General features: G+C 39.9%; 1 long non-coding RNA gene across 1 annotated transcript; it reads left to right on the top strand.

Annotated features, from left to right (window-relative positions):
- The first annotated feature begins 1921 nt into the window (after nucleotides 1–1921).
- On the top strand, nucleotides 1922–7297 carry LOC134077729 (uncharacterized). Its single transcript, XR_009938744.1, has 3 exons — nucleotides 1922–2039; nucleotides 2629–2733; nucleotides 7150–7297. It is a non-coding gene; the product is annotated as an uncharacterized LOC134077729 (long non-coding RNA).
- Nucleotides 7298–23400: the final 16103 nt, after the last annotated feature.

Genomic DNA, 23400 nt, shown 5'->3' with positions numbered 1-23400 from the left:
TATAGCTTGGTGTCTGTCTTGTTTTGTGTATTGATTGGTTTGTGTCTACCTGTCTATTGAATGGTGCTGGCCGCCAGGTATATGTTCCCCCTTCAAATGTATAGTATGTGTTTTATTTATTTAAAAGAAATGCTTGTAAATCATACCATTTTCCTCATGAAGACTGTTTATGTAAACCTAAAGGACTTTTAAGAATGACAAGGAAGATTGTTGTTAAGATGAAAATGGTTTGTAATCTATGGTGGTAACATTCATTCATCTTTGAAAATGCCTTATTTTTCAATATAGGATTATAGGCACAATATGCACTTTAATCTACCAAATTTCAAGTCTGATAAAATGATTCTTAAAGGGGTCTAAGTAAAGATCCTTCACACTAAAAATCCTTGCCATTTGTTTTGACAAATAAGGTTTGTAAGTAATTATCTCAAATAATCAGAAAGACGTGGTGAACTAAGGTGGAAAAAACACTTACATTATATTTTTTGTAATTTCTTGTTGCAAACTTGTAGAATTCAGTTGACTACTTCAACATTTGATTTACTTTATCAGTGCAAAAATCTGCTGAAGACACACGAAATTGGCGCATGCGCATTTTGTTTATCAATGGGATTTCACGTGCGCTTGATTCGGCCAGGGATTTGGCAGACTTCACACAGACAAACAACATTTGAAACTATCTTTCGAAAACGAACGACTACATACTTAAACGTAAGTAAAACATTTAATCAAACTATACAGTATTCATTGTTTTAAATGACAGTCTTGAACATTCCGTGTCGTGTTGATTAATTATGATTAAGAAATAGCAGCTAATCATTTGACTAGCCAAATTCTGTTAATAACTAGCCATAGTTAGCTATGTCTAGTTGTTAGCCATAACTCAACTCTTTATACAACTCAACTAATGGTAATACTAGCTTGATATGTTGTGGTAAGATTTAATCTTTTGTCACTGACTGTTTCCCTAATGAACATGTTGTTCCTAAAACATTCACTCATGCAACAACGGAGGCGTTTCTGTAGCTTTGTATGCTAGCTAGCATCTGGTAACGTAAGGTAACTGTGTTGAACGTTATTAGACATCAATAGAGCCATATATGGTCGTGCTAGTCAGTGACAACTGCCACTATGTGGTTGACGGGATCAAGCACGGAGTGTGCAGGACTGGACCGCACGCAGGTTACATGTTGTTTGAGGGATAACTTTGTTGATGATTACCTTTTGAAGCATTTGGAATACTTTTATCTGGGACAGTGTTCAGCTCTGCAGTCGAACTTGCTATTTGAACAGAGGAACGACCGATGATGGGCTACATTTGTGGCAATAGCCGAATGCAACATTGATATACTTTCAGTTGTTTATACTTTTACTCGATTACAGAAATATAAGTTGTCCTCTTGTCTCAGTCCTAGAGTGATGCAGTCCACCTTTCTCTTTGCCATCAAGATGCTGTGGAGGTTGATTCCCATATCAGAGAAATTAGTCAAATATGGCCTGCTCTGTTTCTCAATGATGAGGCAAGTATTAATGTATTTCTCTGCATGTCTGTGTATATCTATTTGTCTATCTATGTATTTTTTGCACATTGTTTATAAGCTTAAAGGAAATATCTGGTCATGGTCAAGTGCATAGGCAATAGAACAGGAACATTTGATCAGGTTATCTGCAAATGTTACAAAATTCATATACTTTCAATGTTTTCAGTAAGCAAATCAAACCAGCACAATTTAAATAGCTCAACAAGTGTTTTCTCTCAATTTGACACAAGTTGACACCAAAAAAGAACTAGTGCAGTGTCACACTTATTCAACACCTTCATAACAAGTGTCTTTCATATTTGGAAGAGCACATATGTGTTTTAACCTGTTGCAAATGCATCTTAGCTCATTCCTAATGGGCAATGGCCTCCAATCCTCTCTTAGGACTCCCTAAGTATTTTAATGAATCCATCTTCCCCTACACATGCTGCATGTTTTCCAGAGGAAGCAAAGATGCCATATTGCATCACCGAGCCATCATCATTCAACACAAGTCAGGTATTTGGCAGTCAGTGTATACCCAATTTTTCCCCTCTAGACTTACTGCCGTTTCATCGGCATAAACAGAACAGAACCCACAACTGTATGCTGTAATTGAGTCTCATGAAGTATATAAGTATATATCCTTTTTTGATCCCGTGAGGGAAATTCATTCTCTGCATTTAACCCAATTTAACCGAATTAGTGAACACACATAGCACAGCGAGGTGGGTTAGGTGCCTTGCTCAAGGGCACTTCAGCCGTGGACTGGTCGGGGATGGAACCGCAACCCTCCGGTCACAAGCTCGAAGCCCTAACCAGTAGGCCACGGCTGTCCACAAGCATAGGCTGTAAACTGCATCATGTATGAATTAAGAGTAAAAATTACAATGGCTTTGTAATACTTTAGCAGTTGGTCTGCTATTTAGTATATGTTGTACCAAGTGTTCTTGTTCTTTTTCCTGCTGATAGTACAGTGACCATCTCAACCTAAACCAACAAATTTCCCGTGGGAAATTTCCTGTAACTGATGCAGTCTATAGCTAAATTAAACAACAATTGGGAATTGTGTCAAATATTGTCATTCTTTCTGTATCTCCATCTACAGTATGTGCAGGTGGCAGATATCACAGCACATAGGAGAAGGATAGCCCTGGAAGGACTGCCGCTTTTCTTCAGGGAAGAGTCTACATGCCTTTTCAGGAAATGCCTGGTAAATGCTAGTTTTGTTTCATTGTGGCCTACCAGGCCTATGTCAAAAGCAGCCTTGGGTAAAGCTGGGAAAGATTAAACACACGGTTTCCACACCGTGGTAATCAACCGTGATAATTATGATATTTGAAATGAAAGCGGTAATTGTTATCGTCAACATTTTTAATCATTGTTTACCGTTACACTGGTAATCGTTACTTGGGGGTTTAAAGTTCTGATTTCTTTACTTGTGTAGATTTGTTTAAGTTAATACATTTCATGTCAGTAGTCCAGTCAGACATAACTGTTGAAAAAAATGTGACATGTACAATACTTATTTTCACTGCTGTATATACGTAAGGGATAATGTATAGAACGCTGGTCATTATCGGGAAAATAAGGACCGACAGGGCGAACCGGACCCTGACGCTCACCTGTCTTGACTCACATATGAACTTCAGTCACATCCCATCCTTAATCCATAGGGTTTATTATGATGTCAGTCCACTCTTTGCAGCTATAACAGCTTCAACTCTTAGACTTTCCACAAAGTTTAGGTGTGTGTTTCTGGGATTTTTTGACAATTCTTTCAGTGGCACATTTGTGAGGTCACACACTGATGTTGGACGAGGCGACTGGCTCTCAGTATCCACATTAATTCATCCCAAAAGTGTTCTATCGGGTTGAGGTCAGGACTCTGTGCAGGACAGTCAAGTTCATCCCCACCAAACTCTGTCATTCATGCCTTTATCTATCTATCTATCTTTATGGACCTTGCTTTGTGCACTGATGCACAGTCATGTTGGAACAGGAAGGGGCCGTCCCTGAGCTGGGCTTGGTCCCTTAGTTCCAGTGAAAGGAACTCTGAATGCTTCAGCATTAACCAAGAGATTTTGGACAATTCCATGCTCCTAACTTTGTGGGAAATTTGGGGATGGCCACTACTTGTTCCAACATGCCCGTGCACCAGTGCAAGGTCCATAAATACATGGATGACAGAGTTTGGTGTGGATGAACTTGACTGGCCTGCATAAAGTTCTGACCTCAACCCAATAGAACACCTTTGGGATGAATTAGGATGAATACTGAGAGCCAGTCACCTCATCCAACATCAATGTGTGACCTCACAAATGCACTTCTGAAAGAATGGTCAACAAATCCCAGAAACACACTCCTAACCTTATGGGAAGACTTCACAGAACAGTTGAAGCTGTTATAACTGCAAAGGGTGGACTGATGTCATCATAAACCCTATGGATTAAAGGGATATTCCACCATTTTTGGAAATAAGCTAATTTTTCACCTCCCCTCGAGCAAAACAATTAATATTTACCTTTTTCCCGTTCATCCAGCCATTCTGTGAGTCTGGCGATACAACTTTTAGCTTCAGCCTAGCATAGCTTGGAACTACATGGAACTACACTCTCATCTGGCGTAATAATCAAGGGAAGTTGTAGTAGTGCGTGATATCACTGTGCCCATGGTACGTTTGCAACTTCCCTTGATTATTACTCCAGATGAGAGTGTAGTTCCATGTCAAATCAGCCTAGAAAAATGCCAGGTTTCATTTTCAGTTGGTCTTATTGCACTCTAACTTGAGAAGAGACACGTTTTAAATGGGAAAATTACCGGAAATCTTAGTTACTTTTAAGCATGATGCTAGCAGGCGAGAAGCTAATGGTCTAATCCGATTCAATGATCTATGCCAGGCTGAAGCTAAAAGTTGTATCGCCAGACTCACAGAATGGCTGGATGAACGGGAAAAAGGGAAATATCGATCGTTTTGCTCAAGGGGAGGTGGAAAATATTTCCAAAAATGGCGGAATATTCCTTTAAGGATGGGATGTGACCGAAGTTCATATGTGAGTCAAGACAGGTGAGCGAATGCTTTTGCCAATATAGTGTATTTCTTGTATACCTTATACACCTTGTCATTCGGTGGTATTATTTTTATTATTATTATTTAATGTTCTAAATTCTTGAGTAAATGAGAGATCTGGGGCCTCATGTACAAAGACTTGCATGGAATTCTTACTACAACATTGCGTACGCGAAAATCTGGAAAGAAGCGTACGCACAAAAAAATTCAGATGTATGAAACCATGCGTACGCAGCAATCCACGCAGCTTTCCTTTGTACATCCCAAATAACGTGAAATTAAGCGCACATGCATGAGCATTATACTCCACCCCCTCTCCTCCCTCAATCACACTCATTTTAATATGCTAACTAGAAGGCCACTCGAAAACTCAGACCTCCGCGAAGGCAAAACGCCTTATCCCACAATATTAATAAGAGAAAAAAATCATTTGTGGATCCATCCGTTCTTGAACCTGCTACAAAATGTAATATAATCAAATCGAAAAAGTATTAAACGTTTATTACCAGCGATTGCGAGGTAGAAGTGCTCTTATCAGACAACATGGTAAAGACAGTAGCCTACGTCTTTATCATCTGTAATTAATAACAAAAAAAAAACAGTAGAGGCAGAGCGTGGCAGTGGCTACAAGGGTCAGAGACCGTGGCAGATTCATTGGTCAGTCTGCAAGTGACAAGGTTCACATAACGCGGTTTGTTGGGCATTTCAAGCATTACAAAATAACCGCAATAATTAAAAGGTAATTAAATCACACGTGTCCGAGTAAGAACACGCATCGCGCACCCATAGTAAGTTTATCCACGCTTTGCCACGACGATTTCTGGATCATATTCCTATATTTTGCACAAGTGTTACAACAATAATGTGAATGCTTACTCGAGGAAAGTCAAAGTAGCCTATGCAGTCAGTCAGGGAAATTGCTTCAATTCGCACTAAGCTATTCACGCGGATCATCTTGTCCCATTTGTTTTTTGTTTTACTGAAAACTGTCGGAAATATGTTAAAACACCCGGAAAATGTTTTAGACATGGACATATGCGTGAAGCCGACCACATTCATCACAGATTTCGAGGAAGGAAAGCTCTTCGAAATCTGAAATGTTTGATAAGCAAGTGAATAATCATGTATGGAACTAAATATAGGCATTATCTCTATACGTTTCACATTAGGCTACCTAATTCTTGATATCCTCTGATAAGACTACAGTTTTAATTGCAGATATAGGCTGTTGCATAGTTTGGTACTATTAACGCATGTTGCATGGCCAATTATCTAGAAACATATGCCTATTTCGAAGTGCTATTTTTAATATGCTGTGTAAATAAAGGCCTTGATTCGTGATCAACTAATGTTGTTGCGCTGCATTGCCTCTATGTGTCGCCAACTGACGATACACACTGGAAATGTGCGTACGCCAGGCATGAAGCTTGCGTGGAGGACCGCACATTCTCACATTCAAGTCAGTCTTTGTACATCCGGACGTGAGCGTGAGACTTAGAGTACGCAGCATTTTTGTGCGTACGCAAGCTTTGTACATGAGGCCCCAGGTGTGTTAAAACGTGATTATACGTTGTTTTGCCTCAGCCCTCTTTTTAAATGTTGGAAATGTCATTATACTGTCAACGAAGAGTGGGACTACTTTGAGCTAGCCTGGCACGCCGTCCCAGTGACGTAACACCTTCGGCTTTTGCTGTCGCTGGTCTGGTCAACTGCTAATCGGGAAGGATTTCTGAGTTCCCGAAATCTGCGGAACTGTCCCCTTTGGTCGAGAACCAATCAACTTTGAGCAGTGGCTCTGGGTAGAGGCGTGTTCAAGGCAGAGGAAAGAGTGTTGTTGTTGGTTTAAACTCGGCAAACCGCTTTCTGACATCGACCAGTAGCAAATCGAGGCACTTAAAGGAGGCGGGTCAACCAGCGCTTGGAGAAACCGTGTTAGCACAGGCCCTTGGTCAGACTAAAGTCTCGCAGAGCCTTTGAAAGTCGATGGTAATCAGGCTAACTTTGAGCCTTTCTGTGGTTTAAAACAGCGATTTGGCTATTTAGCTACAACTAGGAGGCGGTCTTCTCCGGCCTGCCTGAACGTCTGCTTGAAATTCTGCTCCCCGGCAAACTGCATTCCAAATTATTATGCATATGCAGTCTTTGTTCATTTTCCAGAATAGTCTATAGCTACACCGGCATTCTCTTTTAACATAGACAGCCAAATTTGCCTTTAGATATATTTCATAATTTTATGAAAATGGCTTGGAATACTGCTCTGACATTCTGCAGGACAGGAGTACATGATTTAAAAATAAATAAATGAATACAACTTGAAACCATCAAGAAATTCTGTAGTTGTCCAGTTGACAGTGGAATGATGTTCCTCCAACGTGCAGATAACGACCCCAGTGGTGCTTACTATAAAAGTAGTATAAGAATGTAGAAACCATGTAATGCCAATGTAATGTCATCAAGTGTTATTACATGTTCATGATGATGTGTCATGTTAGTGACAGGTTCATGTCACTCTGTCGAAAACCTCAAGTAAAGCGTTGCTATTTTTTAACACCCATTCAGATGCTGTGAGGAGAGTTGGATTTGTTGGTGAGATGCCACAGGCATCTAATGTTGAAAAAGAAATTAAGTCATGGCTACGAAACGCGAGAGACCAGGGTGGCGGACGACGGCAGAGGTTACTACAGCAAAACAGAAACCCTGATGCTAACGTGAGCTAAGGGGGGGGGGGCAAATGTAACAAATGTATTGCGGAGGTGTACTGTATTTGTTATTTGTTATTGCTGGGGGGAACACATGTTATACCTTTGTTATTTATTTATTTATTTATTTCATATACAGTGCCCTCCATAAGTATTTGAACACATGCTAAAGTTGAGTATAAAGAGGAATATAAAATCATCTTTTGGAAATTGATCTTAATGTCTTACTGTAAATACAAAAATGAGGAAATATCCAACATTTAAGGACACCAATTTTCTATGTGAATGAATAATGTATCGTAAATAGATAAATGTTTTCCTTAAAATACAGGCGTCATAAGTATTTGAACCCCTATGTGTTAAATTCCCATAGAGGCAGGCAGGTTTTTATTATTTCATGGATCCAGGATACTATGCACCCTAAAAAAGTTCCCTTGGCCTTTGCAATTAAAATAACCCCACATCCTTACATACCCTTCACCATCCCTAGAGATTGGCATGGTGTTTTTTCAGTTAGTCTATTAGCTGGTTTCATGCTCATTGAGCTCAATGCAAATCAAACCAGGTAGTAGGCTAATTGGAAAAAAAAAAAAAAAAGCACCATACCAATCTTTAGGTTAAGTGAAGGGTATGTGATGATGTGGGGCTGTCTGCCTCATGAGAATTTAACACATGGTTGATTCCGTGTCAAATCAGGACACTTTCGGATCTCATTGTCACAGATTGCATTTTGCATTTTGTCCATGCTCAGGGTGGGAAATGAAAAAGAAACATTTGCATAAGACAAGTCAAATTGGTGTTTTTAAAAAGAAGAGGTAATGCAGATTAAAGAAAAAAATATTTAAAAAATCGTTGTATATTCCCACCAAGTGTTAGGGTGCTCTGAATATGAGATCCAACATTATTTTTCAAACTTGTGAGGTCTGCTGTTCAGTCCCTGATGGAATTTCTTTCTTCTTTTTCTGAGAGTGTTTCTACTGATCTCAAAAAGGGGGAAAAAATCAACAGCCTATGTTGAGTAAAAATATGTCTTCTGTAAGTCTAAACAGAGCCCAGCCAAGAACTCCAATAAAATGTTGATCAACTTTGAGGGACTGCTATGACCATCCAGGATGATCCAGACCACTCGTGGTGATTTTACTGCATGCCATTCCAATTTATGCACCAGCCTCCAAAATTTGAGCCTCCTACAAATTCTAGTTCTTGAGCAATGAGCTTATGAACTTTGACAAACAAAAGAGGCAGAGCAAAATTGACACCCCCCTCCCCCCGTAAAACTGTCTAACTTGGAAAGTATTGATCTTAGCACAAAAACATTTTACAGAGTGTCTCCTGGGTAACATAGGTACAAATGGTATTTTTTTTTCCAGATTTTTTTGAGACGCAAGTGCGTGCGCTCTGGCTGATTTGACGTGGAATGACCCTCTTGTGTTTTGACTTATTGAATCTCCTTTACTGTAAGTCACATACAAATGGTTCTTATGTTCTTTGAAAGCACTTTTCCAGCTCTATATTTTCCATAGATGACATACAAAACCCAAAATGAAAGGTAGCTGAGTTATCAGAGATTATAATATTAAGAAATGAATAGCAAAAAAATCCATATTTTATAATTCTTAATTTTTTCCCAAAAGCTAGCCTGGAATGTCATTGACATCTCCAGAAAGTTTGGTCTGTGATTTTTGAGGCATTGGGGAAAAAAAAGAAAAAGAAACCAACCACTGCAAAATACAATTCATTTTAATAGGACACCTTCAAATAAGTACTTTATTATAGTAGAGATCATGCACGCTTTTTCATGAATGATAATGAAACGGAGTGATTATTTGCACCCGGGTGTAAATAGTGGAATGGAGGCATTTTCTTATTTGCACCCAAACTTGAAATCCAACATAGCGCGACCATCTTGGCAGGAGATGGCCAACCTAAATCCTAAATCTAACAAGTTAGGATTATTAAAACAATATTTTAGATGGTAAAGTGGTGCTAAATTTCCATAAACCTTGTTCAGTGAACGGGTAAAGCCGTCCGTTTGTAAGCAAAAGCAAGAAATACGATCTTCTAGTTTATTTACCGTTACCTAGCAACCATAACACGTCATTCAAAGATTAGTAGTTTCACGTGTTACTCAAATGTAGAGTAGTGCAGCGGATAAGCGTCGGGTTACGGCTCCGGAGACCCATGTTCGATTCCCAACTGAAGCATTGTCTTTTTCTTGCATGCCAAAGTACGAATGACTTGTTTTTTCTTAGATGACGTTACCTCGCGGCAAATAAGAGTTTGTGCTTTTTGAACCTGTCAAAGATGGACTAATTTTATTTCAGTTATGAGTACAGTTAAGTAGAAGTAGGCTTCAGTAGTTGTGAGTAGAAAGGTTTCTTGATGTTTTGAGCCCCCAACGTTGTCTTCAAGGCATCGCTGCCTGGAAGGCGCTGGGGTTAGGCATGGGTTAGGCATGGGTTAAGGTTACGGTTAAGGTTAGGGTAAGGTTAGGAGTAGGATTAAGTGCCTTTAAGTCAACAGTGGCAGCGCTGCCTGGAAGACAACTCAGAAAACAACTCTTTGAACTATAGCTTGCCTTTGATCAAGCTACCACATGACCACTCATTAGCCTAATATTTGTAGAATCACCAAGTAAGTCTTTAGCTTGAACACTTTTTGAGATAATAACATCTGAACGTTGCTGCAGATTTAGATGAGGGCGCCAATGTGCCAAAAATCAGAAGGGGGGTACCATGTTCAAAAACGTTTTTCTCTGGAAGTATTAGGTATACCAATCTAATATTTTGGCTAAGTCAGTTTAAATGGTTACTCTTCAGGTGGTAAAATTTTGAAGGAAATCTGAGATGGTCAAGCAGAAGGAATTTGTTGAATTGAGGTGGAATGACCCTTGTGTTATTCTGACCCGCTGTTTCTTGTCTTTTAACCTCCTGCCTTGCCAAATACGTCATCAGTCACACACCCATAGACATACAGTATACGTAAGCCTATGCACACACCCCTAATCGCGGTGTCGACCAGTTCCTTTCACACTAAGCCCGCCTCGGCAATAAGACTACCCCTCGAGGCGGGTTCATTGCCGGGATGGGCTGACTCCCCTCCCTGTGTCGGTCCGTGTGAAAGGAACAGCCTTAACGTTAAACTTGGGTAATATTAGCATTATATTTGTCAGTGTGAAAGGAGCTTATGTCTAGCACTACAGAGTTAAAATTGAACTTTCTACTACATCCTCACGGACCATCTCCATCATACACCTTCCCATACTGTCCGGATAAACTTGTCATGGATCAGGACATGCTTTTAGTAGTGGAACCTGTGACTGCAACATGGACTACAGTCATTGTCAACCAAGGACACAATTGCTGCATCACAGACACTGATGAAGAATAAAATGAGATTGTAGCTTTTGTTCCTCTTCCTGCAGAGTAACCTAAAGTGGAGGTGTATTATTTGTGACTCCAGTGTTGATTTTCATTATTATTGAGTGGCCAAGGAGTAGCCTGGCCCCGCCTGTCTACGTACAGTACTCCCGTTCTTTTTCCCTACAGTACTCCGTCTGGAATATTGTGATCCACCCTTGTTTAGTCCGGCAAGAGCACCTTTGTCCAACCAGCGAACAGAGGGCGTTCCTGAGAGTGATTACATTTAAGTTTCAAGCCTATCATTATCATTGTGTCCCCCTTGGTTAACATACGTCATTACTAAACGTTAGTGATTGAACTCCAATGATTTCAAACTTCAGACAAACGTCCACAAACCAGGAAATACACATTTGCCAATGGACCTACTGTAGGACAGACTCTCTGCGAAGTCAGAGAGTTATGGTTTCCAGGCTAGCCAAGGAGCCTATTTAGGTGCATTTTTTATTTTGTTTTACAGGTGAAGGACTTGTTTCATTCATTCTCACTGACAACATTATGAATGAGTGCATGGTCTCTATTAAAGTACTTAATTGAAGGTGTCAAAAGTGTGAACTGAAGAGGAAAACATTAGTCCTATTAAAATGAATTCTATTTTGCAGTGGCTGGTTTCTTTATTTTGCTTATTCATTTTAAGCATACAATAATGTTTTATGGCTGAAAGAATCAATGCAAGTTCAGAATAACTGAAACTTGATTAACTGAATTAGTCACACTGTGTTTGCAATACAGTTTCATGTTAAACTGGCCCATTAGTGACTTGAATATGTGATGCCACCTTATAGGTCACAATATCTGCAATGCCTCAAAAGCCACAGACCAAATTTTCTGGAGATGTCAATGACCTGACAGGCATTTACATTTTTAGAAAAAAAATGAAGAATTTTAAATATTTTTATTATATTTTTTGCTATTCAATTTGTAGTATTATAATCTCTGATGACTCAGCTACCTTTTATTTTGGGTATTGAATGCCATTTATGTAAAATGTGGAGCTGAAAAAGAGCTGCCAAAGAACGTAAGAAACATTTCTGTGTGACTTACAGTAAAGGAGATACAATAAATCAAAAGTGTAGTCCCCACCCCAATTAATTTAAACTTTCTTAGTCTGAATCTCTCTTAATATTGTTTCTCATATGACTAAATCGGCATGCCAAGTTTCGTTAAATTCCGTGATGATGAGATCCGAAAGTGTCCTGATTTGACACAGAATCACCCACATGGTGTTAACATAGGGGTTTCAATACTTATGACCCCTGTATTTTTTATAAAACATTTATTTATTTATTTATGATACGTTATTCATTCACAAAGAAAATTGATGTCCTTAAAGTTTTGGGTATTTCTCATTTTTTTAATTTAAGGCATTAAAGGGATATTCCACAGTTTTTGGAAATACGCTCATTTTCCACCTCCCCTCGAGCAAAACAATCAATATTTACCTTGTTCCCGTTCATCCAGCCATTCTGTGAGTCTGGCGATACAACTTTTAGCTTCAGCCTAGCATAGATCATTGAATCGGATTAGACCATTAGCTTCTCGCCTGCTAGCTTCATGTTTAAAAGTGACTAAGATTTCTGGGAATTTCAAGTTAGTAAGACCAACTGAAAATGAAACCTGGCGTTTTTCTAGGCTGATTTGACATGGAACTACACTCTCATCTGGCGTAATAATCAAGGCAACTTGCAAACTACTGGCACTACTACTGCTTGTTGTCTATGGAGACTATTTTCAGATGCTGCGTACGATATCACTGCGCCTATGTACATTTGCAAGTTGCCTTGATTATTACGCCTGATGAGTGTGTAGTTCCATGTCAAATCAGCCTAGAAAAACGACAGGTTTCATTTTCAGTTGGTCTTATTGCACTTTCTAACTTGAGAGGAGACACGTTTTAAATGGGAAAATTCCCAGAAATCGTAGTCACTTTTAAACCTGAAGCTAGCAGGCCAGGGCCGGTTCTTCCTACAGGCCAATTAGGCGACCGCCTAGGGCGCCAAATTGGTTGAGGGGCGCCCTAAAGCATCTTTCTTTCTTTTTTTAACAACATTGATTAACAAAATAAGAAACGCTGGAAACAGATAGTCATTACAAAGTAGCCTGCTAAGCGGAGCTAGCGTCTTCAATTGTAACAAAAGTGTGGTCTCATTATAGCCCGATAACTAAACCCATGTAGAAAGACGCATCATACGCGTCCGGCGCATGATTTCGACAGGCTGATGTGTGTGTGAGCGTGTGTCAGTCAATCGTAACAGTCTGCATAATCTTTGCAACGTTACATTGTAAACATTGTTGCAATGTCATATCTGCCTCGTTTTAACGGTTAGCTATATGTTACTACAATGCTGAAGAGAAAGTCATTGTAGGTCCGGTTCCAATAAACAAAACGTATCTAATAGGTCCTATGGCCAGGCATGCAAACTCCTCACCTTTCGGCGAAATTCGCCGTTTTGAATAAAAAATAGGTGACTTACATGGTTCGTGCAGATCCGATGAGAAAATATTTAGGGGGGGGGGGGGGTAGTCAAGGTGAATTGAATTTACAACTGAGTTTAGAAATCATGCGCAGACGCTAACTCATCTTGAGGTGTTTCTAGAGCCGCATTTAAAACGTGTCTGATCAGCAAGGGATGCGTGAATGTAGCCCCTATGCGTTTAATAAACATTAGTGGAAGCAAATTGTTGACAAAGACGCAACGCGAACAGAATGCGCACGCCAAGTATAGCCTCTGTTGTGAGCGCAGATAGATGCGTCTGAGATGTCAGGAATATAGTGATTCTGGCGAGAAGAGATGCCGAGGGATTTCACAGGTGGGCTAGTTAAAACTTTCAACTTCTATTAGAAAAAGACGCTGAGATTAGAGTAGCAACATAGCATAGGTTGTTTTCTTCTAATGATGAAAGTTTAGCGAAATTAGACAAACATGTAGACATAACGAGTTATTTTGATGAAGAATGCGTGCAGTTTGAACCATCTAGATCGGCAAAAGGTGAAGCAAATAGGCAGACTTTATCAGTATATCAAAGGCTAATGTGACAGTTGAATTAAATGCTCATAAACTGGGCTGGTTCGTTTTGTTCAGAGACGTAGCCTAGTTGATTGACATGATAATGCTGTCTTTTAGAAAAGTGGGCCCTGTTACGCGAAGCACACTGCGCATAGACATTACGCAAAGCCTATGCAAAAGATATGCAACTCAAATGATTCGCCATAGTAACGTAGCCAAAAGTTGCGACTGCTTCAGACCACACGTAACGCACGTAACCGTTTGAGTTATGTGTGTGACTTGCAACAATTTTCATTAACACCCGGATCATTACGAGTTTGCAAGCCATGCGTAAATTAAATTTACATTTGATTGTCGAGTTACAGGAGGACCCTCAGTAGCCTAGTCTGCGCCTACAGGTAGCCTACAGTTTAACATGTAATATGAAGACAGTTCACATAACTTTATTGGTTTGTTAAACACACTAGCACAATATAGCCTAGAAAACACAATATGTAGTAGCCTAGGCTGCATATTAAAACGTTTTAAAACAATTTGAAAAATTAAAGCCTACCCTATTTTATATAGGCCTAATAATATTAGTTTGAAATAGTGTGTGTCTCAAGCAAGATTATTGATTACCTGGTTTGGTCCAATAAATATTCAGACTTTTCCTTATTCTGATAGTTTAAGTGTCCATTAGGCCTATGAAATCATCAGAAATGTGTAATAAATACATAATAAGTACATAAGCACAGAGAAAGAGAGAGATAGTAAGAAAGAAAGAAAGCGGGTCCCTCACACTTTGGAAGATTTGTTTCCATGTTTTTTTTTTTTTTTTGTGTGTGTGTGGGGGGGGGGGGGGGGGGGGTCGGAGAAGAGTCTCACCTTTTTCACCCCTGACCAGTTTGCATGCCTGTATGGCTGACGCGCGTTCGTATAAAAAGTAGTGTCTTCCATTTAATGCTCTTGAATGTTTATTGTAACAAACAGCACAGTTCAAAGGCAAAATCTCAGTATTGCCTTGTAGGCCAGTCAATCTAGCTCAAAAAAGGGCCAAAACTTAAACTAATTGCAATAGTAATGGTTCATACTTTTTATTGATCCTTAAACCCTCCTGCATCACATATTAAAAATCTACCCATTTATATTTAGTGGAACATACTTTTATTCAAGGTCAAAGGTAGCAATTTCCAATGCATTTTGCCATTGGGATTTACTACAGGTGAAATGGGTAAAATGTTAAACTATACATATCAAATTGAAACTTTCACAGTTGTTTACTCACATTAAGGCTAATATTTTTTGTATTGCAAGTTTTCTGAAATGTGATGTTTATATATGCAAATGAGACCAGTTATAGAGACCAGTTATAGAACAAATGATTGTCAATGATATGGTATGATGGAAGTATCTCAATGCATGCCAAGTCACATAAGGAAGATATTGACCTTTAGACAACATATCAAGTGAGTTGCATGCACTGAGATACTTCCATCATACCATATCATTGACAATCATTTGTATAATGTACTTCCATTGAAACGCATTGATTTTGGCTTGACTTGATTTCCTCATTTCTGAGGTGATATGAAGTAATATCTAATATTCCCTTTGCATAGGCTTTTGGTATCCAATATAGTAGCAAAATGCAGCAATTATTTTGAAGCTGACTGTACCTATTGTTCAGATTTAGTTTTCTAGAAATATATGCAAATTATTGCATATTTAGGTAAAACTGGTCTCATTTGCATATCTAAACATCACATTTCAGAAAATTTGCAATACAAAAAATCTTTGCCATAATGTGAGTAAACAACTGTGAAAGTTTCAATTTGATATCTATAGTTTAAAATTTTACCCATTTCACTAGTAAATCCCAATGGCAAAATGCATTGGAAATTGCTACCTTTGACCTTGAAAAAAGTATGTTCCACTAAATATAAATGGGTAGATTTTTTATGTTAATTAGATATACCTAGGGATCACAAAAATCTTGGAATGATTACTATTGCAATTAGTCATGGGTCAAACACTAGATTGACTGGCCTATTGGGCAGCCAATGGGCTAGGGCCGGCCCTGTAGCAGGCGAGAAGCTAATGGTCTAATCCGATTCAATGATCTATGCTAGGCTGAAGCTAAAAGTTGTATCGCCAGACTCACAGAATGGCTGGATGAACGGGAACAAGGTAAATATCGATTGTTTTGCTCGAGGGGAGGTGGAAAATGAGCGTATTTCCAAAAATGGCGGAATATCCCTTTAAGATCAATTTCCAAAAGATGATTTTATTTTCCTCTTTTTAGGCAACTTTAGCATATGTTCAAATACTTATGGAGGGCACTGTATATATTTCATGACCATTAAAGTGATTTAATATTGAAGGTTTCATATGTATTTATTTATATTTTAAAGCTAATACTTGTCTCAGGTGATTTTCATATTAAATGTTTAGAGATATAGTGTGTATATTAACACAATAAACTTACATTTCTTTGAATTCTGGACTATTGTAATTTTCTTTTTAACAGTTATGCAAGGCAAGTTTACTTATATAGCACATTTCATACACAGAGGCAGTTCAATGTGTTTAACAAAGATGAATGAATAAACTTTAAAAGAAATAAAATACAAACATGGAGGGGAAAAACAATAACAATGCTGAGTATGGGCCTAGAGAGGGCAATGTGGGCTGCCCATGCGTGGCCATTACAGGGCCCACGCTTTTGAGCGTGGGCCTAGAGAGGGCTTAGGGCTAGATGAGGGCAGCCCATAGGGGCCTGTGCGGGCCTAGTTAGGGCTATTAGGGCTAAGTGAGGGCTGCCCCTGCGGGGCCAGCACTGCGGGCCCAGCGCTTTGCCGATGAGCAAGCCCTCAGGGGCCCACCGTGGGCAGCCCGCTAGGGGCCCCAGCGGCAGCCCACAGTGAGCCTACAAGGGGCCCGCGCGGGCTTGCTTGCTGGGTTAAGTCATTTGTATACCAACTAAGACTGCAGATTTGTAAAGAAACGCAAGCACCCACATCATAAGTGTATCTAGATTAACTATATACCAAACACAAAATTTTACCGTGACTAGAGGAGCTGTAAACAGCTTGTAGGCTTAGGTTGCGTGTACGAAACCACTAGCTAGCTAGCGAACATCACTCATTAGGCTACGGTGCAAAAGTTAGCGAGCCAGGTCGGTTAACTGGCTAAATTAAATGGTTTATTGTGCCCGAAAGTGTGTCTTATTGGTATCACACACAAGCAATGAGGTTAGTTTGTAACAACATACATGTTTAACTACTGACATACCTTAGCTTTCTAGCTAGCAAACCTTACTAGCCCTTGCCATTAACTTTCTATATGTACTGTGCTAGCTAGCTCAGTTTACAGGCAAAGGGTAAAAGTATTACATGTTGGAAAGTGAGTTTTATTGGCATCACACAAGCAAGGACAACAGCGAAAAGCTCTGTTTTGACTAGGAGACTGGAAGGACTGGAAGAGTTCTGACGAGTAGAGTCAAGTAGATCGTCTTCTGCTTCTCATGTTGTGAAAAAATCCTCTAGCAACTCCTAACTTAAAATTTCAAGGTTGTTTGTCGTGATCTGCTGATGTCACTGCGACAACCAATCTGCGCGAGGTAGCCACTAGTACCGCCCAGCGACTCTACCGGGCCGTTTTTAGTACCTACCCTCCATCAGGTACTCTTTTAGTTCCTGTTAATGGCCCTGAAGACGGCCCTGTCGGAACGACCCGGTCAGTGAAGACACGCACACGGCGAAGTCCCTGAAAAACGGTTCCGTATCATTGGTCCGACATGCCATTAGTCCGACATCTCATTAGTCCGAAAATTAACCATTGACCAGAGATCCCATTAGACCGACATTCCATTGGTCCGAAAAAAAGAGGCCCATTGGTCCGACATCTCATTAGTCCGACCATACAATAAATAAACAAATCCAGACTTTGGTCTATTTCCTAAAAACTCTGCCACTGTTTACAGTTAGACTGATGTTTGATTTCAATAGCAGAGACATAGGTTAGTGGATGGGTGCGTGACTGTCACGCAGGTGACCTCGCATCCCGCGATGAACTTCATGTAGAATTAGATGTGTTTTATTTTGCAAACGAACATCGAAGCTAACGTGTTTCAGTCTTAGGCCTACGTTCACACGACAAAACCACAAATTAGCCTTCCAACATAGCTAAACGTAAGAACAATGAACTTACCTTTATGGTCTAGGCTACAAGTTATCCACAGTTAGTCCACAGTTATTTCCATCGTGCATTCTTCTCGATATGAGCTAGAAATAGAGCCTTGCCATATTCTTCTATCAGGTCTGACTAAATTCAAAGTTTCACTCCAGAAACATGTCGTTTTAATTCGGTGGTGGTCCTGGCTTCCCAAAATGTCGCACAACACACTGCCACATTGGTTTAGGTGCCATTTCTTAAATATTACATATTACATTGTTTAATTGCATATATAATATCTCTGTATTTCTCATGTAATATCATTGTATGCACATGTACTTATACAGTATATGTATTTTTTTTATACACGCGCACCTTACCCGAATGCGGTATTGGGGGCGGTCTGAAGAGGGTAGCAAGTGCGTGTGTGAGATTTTGAATCTGTGGCGCCAGTAGGCCTAGCCTACTCAGTGCTGCGGCAACGAGTGTTTTTAAATGTTTTCCTGCGAGTTTGAAACTAACAACAATAAAAGACTAGGCTACAGAGTAAACGTATTTTCACATAGTTAGACGCTGTGCGCAGTTTGGACCGGTGTGTAGCACCGCATTATGTAATAACACCGCATTATGTAATAATGTAATAAATGTGCACGCCATTATGTAATAATTGCCGCATTCTGTAATAATCTGCCGCATTATGTAATACACTTCTTGAACGCAATATGTAATACATTTTGCCGCATTATGTAATAAGTTATTACATATTGCGGTTGTTACTACATAATGCGGGTGTTGCGTTTTGTTTTTTTGCCAAATGTAACAATTGGTGCATTATGTAATAACCAACCGAAATGTACATTTTCATTGATTAGAAACAGCTTGATAATGTGTATTTTACTCAAAATTAATGCTTACAAATAAGTATTAATTTAAGGATGCACTTAAGTATTTAAGCAACTAAATGAAAAACAATTCAGCTGCAACATACAGCCTAACACACTGATCACACAAAGGAATTGCAGAATAATAAAGTGAATTTTAACAATGTTCTTTACCTACAGTAAAACAGGCCATGACTCAAATTTCACACACATACAGTATAGCCAAACTATCAGTATATGGAGGGAACTGCCTATCAGAAATCCTTTGATTTATGCTGTTCAGGCACTTAGCCTAAGCCAGTACTTGATATTGCTCCTCCTGCAAGGTACTGATTGGGACTCAGTACTGGCTAGGCTAGGCCTGCTAGTGGAAAGGCAATGTTTAAACGTAAGTTATTAGGGCCCGAGCACCGAGGTGCTGAAGCGACTGCACCGTAGGTGCAAGGCCCTATTGTTTTTGCTCAGATTAAATTTCTTCCGGGCCACGTTTTGCCTTTTTTCACCAACTTGGCATGCTCTAAAACTCTTGAAATTTGGCAGCTATGTGTGGAATTGGTAACACTACTAAGTGACAGAGCTCTGGCCTAGGGTGTGGCTCAGGGACTCTATAGCGCCACCTAACGCGTTGTCTGTTGTGGTTGACACATACATTCACGGAAATGGCCCAGATTTGGTGGACATGTGGTGTTGTGGTGGTGTGTTCTATTAATCTAAACAATTTTACATTTCAACTTTATAGTGAATCTTAGAAGAATTTGAGTTATGATTATGATTATGATTTCTGCACATCACATATTTTGAAAAAAATCTCCTAGACAGTTTATCGAAATCATGTCATATAAGCACTAAAATGATCTTGAGGGGTTGCTCAAGAGGAATTACGACCAGATTTTTTAATTGTCGAAGTATATCGAAATGGCGAAGGTTTGAATTATGACGTCTTATCAAGAAACAGGAAGTTGGTGTTATAGGCAGAAAAAAGGTTTTAAATTGGATGTAACTTGGCAGCTACATGTGGAATTGCTTCTGCTAGTCAGAGACAGAGCTCTGGCCTAAGGTGTCGCTTAGGGACTCTATAGCGCCACCTAGTGCGTTGTCTGTTGTGGTTGACACATACATTCACGAAAATGAACCAAATTTGGTGGGCACATTATATGTGTTATTGCTATCGCTAGTCAGAGACAGAGCTCTAGCCTAGGGTGTGGCTTAGGGACTCTATAGGGCCACCTAGCGTGTTGTCTGTTGTGGTTGACACATACATTCACGAAAATTAATCAAATGTTGTGGGCTTGTGTGTTATTGCTACCGATAGTCAAAGACAGAGCTCTGGCCTAGGGTGTGGCTTAGGGACTCTATTGCGCCACCTAGCGCATTGTTTGTTGTGGTCGACACATACATTCACGAAAATTAACCAAATTTGGTGGGCTTGTGTGTTATTGCTATTGCTAGTCAGAGACAGAGCTCTGGCCATAGACCTAAAAGAAATGGACAAACAGACTCCGTTGTTCTCAATGGGAGGGGGCTGAAACAAAAATCTGTTTACTTTACGTACTGCGCAGACTCATACTCATTTTGTGACGTTAGCCATCCTGTACATTGCTGTAACTGGTCTGATAGATGGGATTTTCAGAACAACTGTCAATCCATTATTAATGTTCGTTTTTAATATTATTATTTTGTTTACTTGCCTCTAGGTAATGCTTTACCCTATCAAACAGTAGGCTACCATAGGCTACACGCTTTTTCACTGATCTTGCGAATGACTTTCCGTCATGGTTTTCGTGCAGGCTGGACTGAGCTTCTTATCCAAACATTACGGGGAATCTCCTGTCGAACGTTAGCTTCCCTCCAACCGACATGCTAACTATACTTTTTTGCGGGAAACCAACGTTATATACGGGGAAGACGTGAATTATTTTTGCCTTCGATACCCTATATACTGTAGAATACACAGAAGCTATAAGGGCGACACAGGGCACATGTTACATGAAGTTATGGGATCGCAAAAAAATCTGCAATCTATGGCCGTCCATGGGAGTTAGCAGAGTGTTGATAACCAGCTCAATTCGTGTCTCTACTTCCGGGAATATGCCTGCCCCCTTGGCTCTGGCCTAAGGTGTGGCTTAGGGACTCTATACCGCCACCTAGCGCATTGTCTGTTGTGGTAGACACGAACATTCACAAAAATGAACCAAATTTGGTGGGCATGTGTTTTGTTATAGCTATTCAGAGACAGAACTCAGGCCGAGGGTGTGGCTTAGGGACTCTATAGCGCCACCTAGTGTGTTACCTGTTGTGGTTGACAAATACATTCACGAAAATGAATCAAATTTGGTGAGCTTGTGTGTTAATTCTGCCACTAGTCAGAAACAGAGCTCTGGCCTAGGGTGTGGCTTAGCGACTCTATAGTGCCATCTAGCACATTGTCTATTATGGTTGACACATACATTCACGACAACTAGGTAGGCTTGTGTGTTATTGCTGCAGCTAGTCAGAGAGCTTTGGCCTAGGGTGTGGCTTAGGGACTCTATAGCGCCACCTAGCCTGTTGTCTGTTGTGGTTGACACATACATTGATGAAAATTAACCAAATTTGGTGGGCATGTGTGTTGCTCATGCACATGCCCACCAACAATTACGTATTGCTTTGTTAGATTCCGAAATGACCGGACCTGCCATCGCCGCTTGCAGCTATATTTATTATTATTAATTTTGTTTTGTTGTACTACAACAAACTAAGCAGGATTTAGACTGAGATACTGTGTCCTCAATGAACTTGAAAAGAAAACCTTTTATGTTAATGTGTAACATGTGTTAGCTTAGCTTATGGTTGGCTATGTCAACACCAGCTAACTTAGCCAATAATATAATAATATCAGAATGCATGGCACACCCATCTTGTGCACAGCCCATGTTTAATAATTTGGTGCTGTATGTCTTATCTTTGCTGCTGCTTGAGCAAAGACAGAGATTTACTTGACAATTGTATAAAGTGGTTAACTATCAGAAGCACTTACCTCTAAACTTGATCTCATGACTAATATGACTGCAAATATTAATTGAAAAGAACCCCTTGTGCATTTAAATGAGCACAACCAAAGTTAAAAGGTGGATTGTTACAATGTAAGCTGAGCAATAGTTAACATACTGTCCCCTTACTTATAATTTTTGAGTAAAATACACATTATCATTAGCCTGGCTAACGCCTCCCACTTCTCAAATGAGACGTGGTCTGGCAACCAGACGTTCATTTTCTCGTATTTGAAAAAATGCCCAGATCCGTTCATTGGGCGCCACGGATGTCTATCAAATGCGCATAGCTCACCCAACTCGTTCGTATGCAACGCTAAGGGCTGCCGTAAATCCTTTGGCGTCGAATGTAGACGCAAGAGGGCAACGGAAACTTCTCGGATGTTCTGTGATTGGTTCGCCAACATCAGGCGAACATTAGGGCGTTAGTTTCCAGACTGGTTTAGCAGCGGGATTGAAATCACCGCGCAAGGCAGTATGGGAAAACCCAGGCTACATTATCATGCTGTTCTTAATCAATGAAAATGTCAATTTTGGTTTGTTACTACATAATGCACCAATTGTTACATTTGGCAAAAAAAAAAAAACGCAACAACCACATTATGTAGTAACAACCGCAATATGTAATAACTTATTACATAATGTGGCAAAATGTATTACATATTGCGTTCAAGAAGTTTATTACATAATGCGGCAGATTATTACAAAATGCGGCAATTATTACATAATGGCGTGCACATTTATTACATTATTACATAATGCGGTGTTATTACATAATGCGGTGCTACACCGGTGCATTACCAAACAGAGGACGCACGAAGAGAAAAAGCCTTCGCGACCTGGATTGGATTATTGACTCTAGTGCGCGTGGCAAAATACTTGTGCGCCTGGCAAAATACAGGATATCTTTCGTTTAGTTTAGACTTTTAGGTTTATTTTCGGGACTGAATGACTGAGAGGGGGAATTGCAACACTTGGGATTGTTTGGGACATTTAATTGTGTGTGAATATAAAGCGCCGCTGTGCACGATCCTTTACTGTTAAACCGAAGAAAGCGACATTGTTTCATTGTTATAATCAAGAGACGCACTCAGATGTGACTAGCCTACGTTGTAGCCTTCTTCATTCTCAGAATGATTTGTTTCATATTTAGTCATTAAAAAAAAACCCTTGTGCGTTTAATTAACACAGCCGAAGGTAAAAGGTTGATTGTTACAACAGGCTAGCACGTTTCCACCTGTTGTTAGACACACGATGCTGCAAAAAAAGATGTCTCCTCTTTTCCGCGAATTTTGCATCTTTCAATTTCAAGTCACCCATGCATCTCTATGTTTATGGTTGGACTAATGGGACGTCGGAACAATGGTTCTCTTTTTTTCGGACTAATGAGATGTCTGACTAATGGGATCTCTATTGAATGGTTCATTTTCGGACGAATGGGATGTCGGACCAATGGTTAGTCCCCCTGAAAAACGGCCCGATAGTTCCGATAGTGGAAACATGCCTATTGTGTTGAGTTGAATTGTGGATGGTAAGAGGGCCTTCCCTGGCTGACGCGAGGGAAGATTCTTGAAAGACTGTAGTCTTTTGAGTAAAGTCTGAATGAGGGGCATTTGTTA

Source organism: Sardina pilchardus, chromosome 4 (assembly GCF_963854185.1).
Source record: "Sardina pilchardus chromosome 4, fSarPil1.1, whole genome shotgun sequence".
Lineage (NCBI taxonomy): Eukaryota > Metazoa > Chordata > Actinopteri > Clupeiformes > Clupeidae > Sardina > Sardina pilchardus.
This window is presented reverse-complemented; position numbering and strand designations above follow the sequence as displayed.